The 7,794-nt window shown below is 35.2% G+C and overlaps 1 pseudogene; it reads right to left on the bottom strand.

The window, feature by feature from the left end:
• Nucleotides 1–2,371: 2,371 nt before the first annotated feature.
• On the bottom strand, nucleotides 2,372–3,268 carry LOC120363236 (protein SET pseudogene; annotated as a pseudogene).
• Nucleotides 3,269–7,794: the final 4,526 nt, after the last annotated feature.

The following is a 7,794-nucleotide window of genomic DNA, read 5'->3' as shown; positions in this document are numbered from 1 at the left end:
CTCTTTTGAGAAAGATTTCTCAAATTAGGATAGCATATGAGGTGTTAACAATGTCCATGTGCTTTCAATGAAATCAACACCTATAATATACAGTAACATTTTTAAAGCATTACATATGTGTAAGTACATCCGTGTGTATGTGATGTATATGCATTAAATAATTATATTGAAGATACATATTATATTTGTAGGTGTGTAAATTTGAGGAATGAGCAAACTGAGCCACACAAGAACAGAATCTGCTTTAATGCATTCCATATAAATTCAAGAAGAAATTAAAGCAATTCTTTGCCAGCAGCGTGGCTGATATGATAGGACAACTGCTTTATTTTGCTACTACCAGAACAAATTAACACTACTGTAGGGAGAGACAAGGAAAAGTGGTTTGCAGTGATTCACACAATAAATAACCAATGTAGCTGTAGCTATTGTCACTGAGCCAAAATGGTTTAATTTAAATCATTTATACTAATTACTGAAATTGCCAGGGAATCATCAGGAATAAGTATTTAGAGAAATTCAAAAGGGAAACTTAGTGTTGCTATAGATTCACATCTGCATTGTTTATTTTATTTCACTTTATTTTTAAATGTTTGGAAGAGCACTTAATCTAGGGTTTAACAAGACAGATCAGAAGGATGACAAATAAGTGACCTTTCTGTTGGGGTTGAGGGTAAATATTCATTATAATTGGACCATAGAAATTTACTAGTTTGCATGTTGTTTATCAGGTTTTAAGTTTTTAGGTACAATATACTTATTATGTTAGTCCAAACTGAAAAAGAAAAAAAGCAGACAAGAACAAAAATCACGGACTCTCTATCACATGCCAGACATTGTCACATTGTCCCATCAGTCATCACAATTACACTGTTAATTGGTTAAAATTCATATCATTTTCAAAAAGCCATTTTAGACTTTTTTAGGGTAAGCCATGTTAGTCTTGTTTTAGTCTTTTAGACTTTTTTTAGTCTGTCCTGTAAGAGGTTATGACTGCTTAAGGGGGCTCTAGCTAGTAAATTCTGGAGGTGGGATTCTAAAAGACATATGTTCAGTTAGACCTCACGCCTTGCTGCTTACCTCCCAATTTCACTGGCTGGCCAAGGATATAATTTTTCTAGCGTGAGATACAAATGTAAATAAATATTCAAATAAGCAGAACCTGAATTTTGTGATTCAAAAATTACAGGGTTTTTGAACTAGACGGTAACTTGGAAATTTAGTCCAAAGGCGCTACTTTATAAAGAAAGCAAATGAAACTCAACAGAGAAGAAAGTGATTGACTCAATGTCATTCCCACTGTTAGCAGTGGACTTGCAACTAGAATTCTCATCTCTTGAGCCATGCTAAAACTCTATTTAGCATGACATAAACCATAATTAATGAATATCTAATGGTCATGAGAGTAAATGTGTATCTAAACCAAACATGTCCTGTTTTGCCATGTTTGAATTTTTAGTTTTACTTCTCAGCAAATTGCGGACACTAAAGATTTGAATGTCTTCTTTGAGTTTCTTTCACTGGGTTTTTCTTTTCTTTTTTTTTTTCTTGTTTTGTTAGTTTTATTGTAACAAAGCAACTTGTACACTTTTAACGTTTAAGACTGAGCATCATCTTTCCTTTCCAGTGAAACAAAAAGAAAATTTAAAAATAAACAGGAACAAAATTACAATAGAGAATGTCAATTCCAAATAAGATCCTACAGGTTCTGCTGATTCTCCCATTGAGTGGCAGGGCTCAAGTCATTAGGAGAGAATTTATTTTAAAAGTGTCATCTTAAACTGCAAGGATGACTGTCAGATGTCACAATAAACATGCCAAAGGAGAAGCCATGTTGTCAAAATGCCCACTTACCCCACCCAAATATCTCAAACCCACCCTTTGCTGATCTTCTATAACCCCATTTTTTAAAGTTTTTTTTTTTCTTTTTTTAAACAAGAGAAAGTAGACAGATACATGTTGGTAAATGCTAACTGTCCATATTCACATAGAGACACAGTGTACTCTCTGAGCCCAATATACAGAGAAAGGAGGCAAAAGCTAGAATTCTATGCACTGCTACACAGGGGCCTACACCCTCCAGCTTCCAGCAGAGCGAAGGGAGCAGGCTTTTCTTTTTTCCCACAGAGCTTGGCAGTGTTGATTTCATACAGTTTTTGTTAAGGCAGGAAGGGATAAAATGAATTTCAAACAGAAAGGGGTAGAGACTCTTCTATTGTATCCTGCTCAAGATATTTCCCCCAAAATAAGTTGAGAACCATGGTGTAGAGAAAAGGGATCTCAAAAACAGGGTGACTGAGCACAAGAGGGAAAAAAAAAAAAAAAAGACTGCAACTTGCTCCCAGGGACTGGAGAAAATTTTAAAAAAGGAAGGTTGGAATCCATCAGTGTTCTATTAGTCATCTTCTCCTTCATCCTCCTCTCCTTCCTCCCCTTCATCATCATCTTCATCTTCTTCACCTTCATCCTTATCCCCTTCTTCATCAATATCTTCTAATCATTCCTCCTCTTCTTCATCATTATCATCTTCTTCTCCTCCTCCTTCTTCATCATCCATATCAGGAACCAAGTAGTATTGTAATGGGTTTTGCCAAATATCATCTTTGACGACCTCTCCTAATTCATCAGCACCTGCATCAGAATGGTCAGCAAACCAGGTAAAGGAGCTCTCTGGTTCCTCATGCTGCCTCTTCCTGTTGGCTTTATTCTGTGTTTGACTTGAACATTTCGTCAAATCCTTTCCAGATTTCCATTTGATTTCAGTGGACTTTGAAGATGTATCACCACTCTCATTCAGATGAAATTCTTTGGAGAGAACTTTATTTTCAAAGTAAGGATTTTCATCAAAATAAAAATCTATTCTGTAACCTGATTTAATATCTTCAAATTCTGTCACTTTAACTCTGGTCAAATAATGCAGTGCCTCTTTGTCCTTCTCCCCACGCAGTGCAGACACTCGTGGATGGTTGACAAATGTTGTTACCCAAAAATTTGGGATTTTGGCGATCAATTCTGACCTCTTTTGAAGAAATGGTTGGCGGAGTTTGTTGAATTTCTGTTCTACTTTCAAAATCTCCTCACTGGCTTGTTCATTAAGTCTGTCTATTTCATTTTGTACTTCATCAATATGTTCAATTGCTTCTTGCTGTTCTTTTTCTCCCTTCTTCGGCAAGCCTGCAGAGGCCGATGTCTCCTCCAGTCCCTGAGCAGGAGGTGGTCTTGGTTTCTTCTTTTGAGGTGGGAGTGGAGACTGGCGTTTGGGGGCCATGCTGCTGGGGAAGTCCGAGAACCAGAGCACAAATCTTCTTGCTCGTCCAGTAGCAAGCAGAACACTCTTCACTGGGTTTTTTCATTCATTCTTTTTACTATAGTATAAATGTGTAAAAGCATAACAAAACAATAGCAGTTAAATTAAGATGCAAATATGTTAAATTTTATATGCCCAGTTTAAAATGAACTTATGGTAGCATGGCTTAATGCAGTTTTTGTCAGGACTTCCCTTCTCTCACAGATCAACTAAATTACTTTACATACCCTCTTAAATGTCTTCTTTTGAAGTATCAGTTTACATCCTTTGCTCACTTTTAGATGGGGTTGTTTTTTTCTTGAAAATTTGTTAAAGTTCTTTGTAGCTTCTGGATATTAGCCCTGTGTCAGATGGATAGATTACAAAAGTTTCCTTCCTTTTTTCAGGTTGCCTGTTCACTCTGATGATAGTTTATTTTGCTGTGCAGAAGCTCTTTAGTTTAATTACATCCCATTTATCAATTTTGGCTTTTGATGCCATTACTTTTGGTGTTTTAGTCATGAAGTCTTTGCCCATGCCTATGTGCTGAATGGTATTGCCTAGGTTTTCTTCTAGGGCTTTTTGATGTTAGTCTGCTTTGTGTTGATAACAGGAAATAGCTGAAGCTCGGTAATTTATAAAGGAAAGAGGTTTAATTGGCTTACAGTTCTGCAGACTGTGTAGACGCATAATGCCAGCATCTGCTAGGCATTTGGTGATGTCTCAAGAAGTGTTTAATCAGGCAGAAGGGAGCAAGAGATATGACAAGAGAGGGAGCAAGAAAGAGGAGGAGGTGCCAGGCTGTTTATAACAATCAGATCTTGCATTAACTAATAGAGGAGAAAACGTAGGCATTATTCCAGGTGGGTCACCAAGCTACTCATGAGGGATTCATCCCCATGACCCAAACACCTCTCACTAGGTCCCATCTTCAACACTGAAGGTCACATTTCAACATGAGATTTGGATGAGACAACTGTCCAAAGTATATCATCATGATTCTCCTTTTTATTCTTTTTCTTTGTGTCAAGTGCCATCAGTTGGCTGAACTTAATTCACAGATAATTGAATTAAGGGAAGATCAGTAAGAAAATGAGTTAAATATCATGCATAAAACAGGTTAATTCATAACTAATGAAATAGTTAAATTAAAAGGAAAGTAAAATAATAAACAACTTAGGAATTACATAAATTATTTTGATGTAATAACTGGGATACTATTGGTATTAGAATGCTGATTTTGTTAGGTGCTGTAAGAAAGTCACCTCAAAATTTTCATATGAAAGCCAGATGTAAATGTATGAATATAATAACATATAGACAGAAATAATTAGCAAATATTGGATCCAATTTGAACTGTACTTTCCTTCTTGATTCCAAAATGTTTTGAATTAACTGATGAGCTCATATAATAAATCAACATAGATAGAAGTATCCAAGAGTACATCATACAATAAAATTTTTGTTTCAGAGAGAGCTGATACCCTCTGTGTAATCACAGTTCTGCTCCACAGGAACCCTACCTCCCCCACTCACCCACGCTTCACCAAAGTCTGGTGTTATTAATATTTAAGTCTATATTTTAGCCAGAAGGATTTATATTAAACCTAAGACATCAAGTTGTAGGAGATAAAGAATGAAGGTCATGATCTTTCTATTTTATCTTTCTATTACTCTCAGCCTAAAACTGGCTCCTGGGGTAATACCTATTTCTGTAAGAAACTCTTTTCACTGATCTCTTCTTTGTGGCCCTTATAATAGTCTGTATTCAAGAGCATGTAAGCATCTAATGTACATGCACAGAAACTTCTTCAAGGGAGAAGAACCTGGCTCCTGAGGCCTGTAGGCTGCCACTTGACACCAGGAATTCTGAAGTGCTTGCACTCAGAAGAAATTATTCTCTTCTCCGGTATCCTGAATAAAAAAAGACAACTCATAATATTTTAAGAGGCTTTTAGACTCTAGATGCTAGGTCATTTCTCTTTTTCTCTTTACAGGTGGTTCATAGAGTATGATTTTATAAGTTTTTATTGTGTTTTTTAATGTATTTTTAAGTAAACTACTAAGTAAATGGAACCTGATGCTAGCAGTAAATTAAACATGTTAATTCTTTGATACACCTCTTTAATAAGAATGTGTGTGTGTGTGTGTGAGTGTGTGTGTGTGTATGTGTGTGCGTGTGTGTATATGTGTATTTTCCTTTTGGAAGGCTTGCTTTAGTTTTCTTCTTCTTTAAGGTCAAAATAATCTTTAAGATTTAATGTTTATGTTGAAAATTACTTGGCACAAATCCTCCTAATTCTTCTTGAATATCATATTACAATTATGCATATGCAAACTGCAGCGATTGCACAGGTGTGTTATTTGATAAATAGCTTGACTTTCATAATTACATTTTCACCTGATTTTGTCTTCTGCCATCTCTCTGTGAGCCCTTGATTTCTCTGTTGAATAGTATAAAATCTTCTGTGATTTGAAATGATTTCATCTGACGTTAGAGGAGTTTTTCAATCTCTCAGGTGTGGTTTTATGAGCAAGTCAAATGTTTGCTCTCTGTTCTGTAACTACAACCGATGAAACATTTGTACTGGATTTAGTGTCATAATAAATTACTAAATTAACCTGTTTCATGAATATAAAATGAAATAATTTTGTGAGAAATTGCTTAATAAGATTTATTAAATATTATCTCACAATGAAAAGTGTATTATCTGAGTTTAGATAATTTATAAATAAAATTAAGTTGTAAATAATCACATGGTTATGCAATTTGTCCAATATTTTTGATAGAACATGACCATCACCTTATTTCACTTTAACTCATTTGGTTTTCTTGGCTTTTTAAAATAGGGAAGGTGGATATTTTTATCTTCATTTTGGCAATAAGAACTCTGAGTCACAAAGGTTATGTCATTTGCCTGAGGTTTCTGCAGCTAGAAAGCAAATAACTCAGAAAAGAAGATATTCAATCACAACTAAGCATCCATTTCTATAAAACTGAATAAAAAATTGTTCTGAATAAACTATGTGCCTATATTTTTTCAGGCCCATCTAGATTTAAACCTCTGTAGTGTTTGCAGACCCCCTTTTTTTGAACTGTTTGACAGATGGGCATGGGGAAATGTCAAGTTACAAAGAATAATATTTTGGAATGTCTTATGTGCATTTCCCTAGAAAGAGGCTTCCGCCATGGTTTGTAGAATTTATATTTCCTTCTCTTTTCTCTCTTTCCTTCCTTCTCTCCCTCATTTATTCACTATTTACAAAATCTTATTAGGCAGCCAATCTATTTGAAGTATGAACCTAGGAGTTAGGAATGCCAAGTTGAATAAAAAGATTCTTTTTTTTTTTTTGAGACAGAGTCTTACTCTGTCGCCCAGTCTAGAGTGGTGTGATCTTGGCTCACTGCAACTGCCCCCTCCCGGGTTCAAGCAATTCTCCTGCCTCAGTCTCCCAATGGGATTACAGGCATGCACCACCACATCTAGCTAATTTTTGTATTTTTAGTAGAGACAGGGTTTCACCATGTTGGCCAGGCCGGTCGCAAACTCCTGACCTTGTGATCCACCCTCCCCGGCCTTCCAAAGTGCTGGGATTACAGACTTGAGCCATCACGCCCAGCCTCACAAAAAAAAAAAAAAAAAAATTTAAAAAGATTCTTGATATTAAGAAACATACATTTTAATGGAAAAGACAAATAATTAAACTAAATCCTACCATAGAGTGTGCAAAGAAAACAAAAGCTGGAGTTTGGTTGGGTAGAGAATGGTGATCTAAACCTAATGTGGTATGTAAGTGTGGATATTCTGGGCATCTCTTATTTTATGTTTTTCTTAGATGAATAGACTTAAAATGAATTACATCTATGGACAGCACATCTCATTGTGCTTCATAGACTTTAATTCACAGTAATGGCAGATAACTGGGTAGAGGCCAAATTTAGAGTAAGTGAAAAAGTCTCTACCTCACACAGCTTTTTTCCATTTAAATTAAGGTTAAAAAATAGATTTTTTTTCTTCTTACCACTAGTATGACATCAGAAAGCTATTCTCATAAGACTCAAATTCATATTAACCTTAAAGATATTGTGCCCTTGAAGAATTACAGACTATATTATTTACCAGGAAAGATTCCAAACTAATTTCCATCTTGACAGTGATGATGCTACTTATTGTATCAAGAAAATGTGATATATAAAAATTCCAAATAGTTATTTTATGGGCTGCCTTTATACAATAATTCTGAAGGAAGAGCTTTGAAGTAGGACATGACAAGAATAAGCATGGATTGGAGATGAAATATAGATTCTCAGTTAAAAGAAACCTCCTGTATATTGTGGCCACTCTTCTGATATATGTTTGCCTGGTGTCTTATGCACAATGGTTAGCTGGGGTTGGTGGATTAGAGGTTAAAATTTATGATTTCTATCTAAAGACATATTTTAGGCTATTAATTAAACTTTTCTTGCATAATTTTCAATACAAAAATTACTGTACTCTAAACTTTAT

The sequence above is a fragment of the Saimiri boliviensis genome, chromosome 4 (assembly GCF_048565385.1).
Source record: "Saimiri boliviensis isolate mSaiBol1 chromosome 4, mSaiBol1.pri, whole genome shotgun sequence".
Lineage (NCBI taxonomy): Eukaryota > Metazoa > Chordata > Mammalia > Primates > Cebidae > Saimiri > Saimiri boliviensis.
Note: the sequence above shows the minus strand (reverse complement) of the source record. Positions and strands in the feature narration are given on the sequence as shown.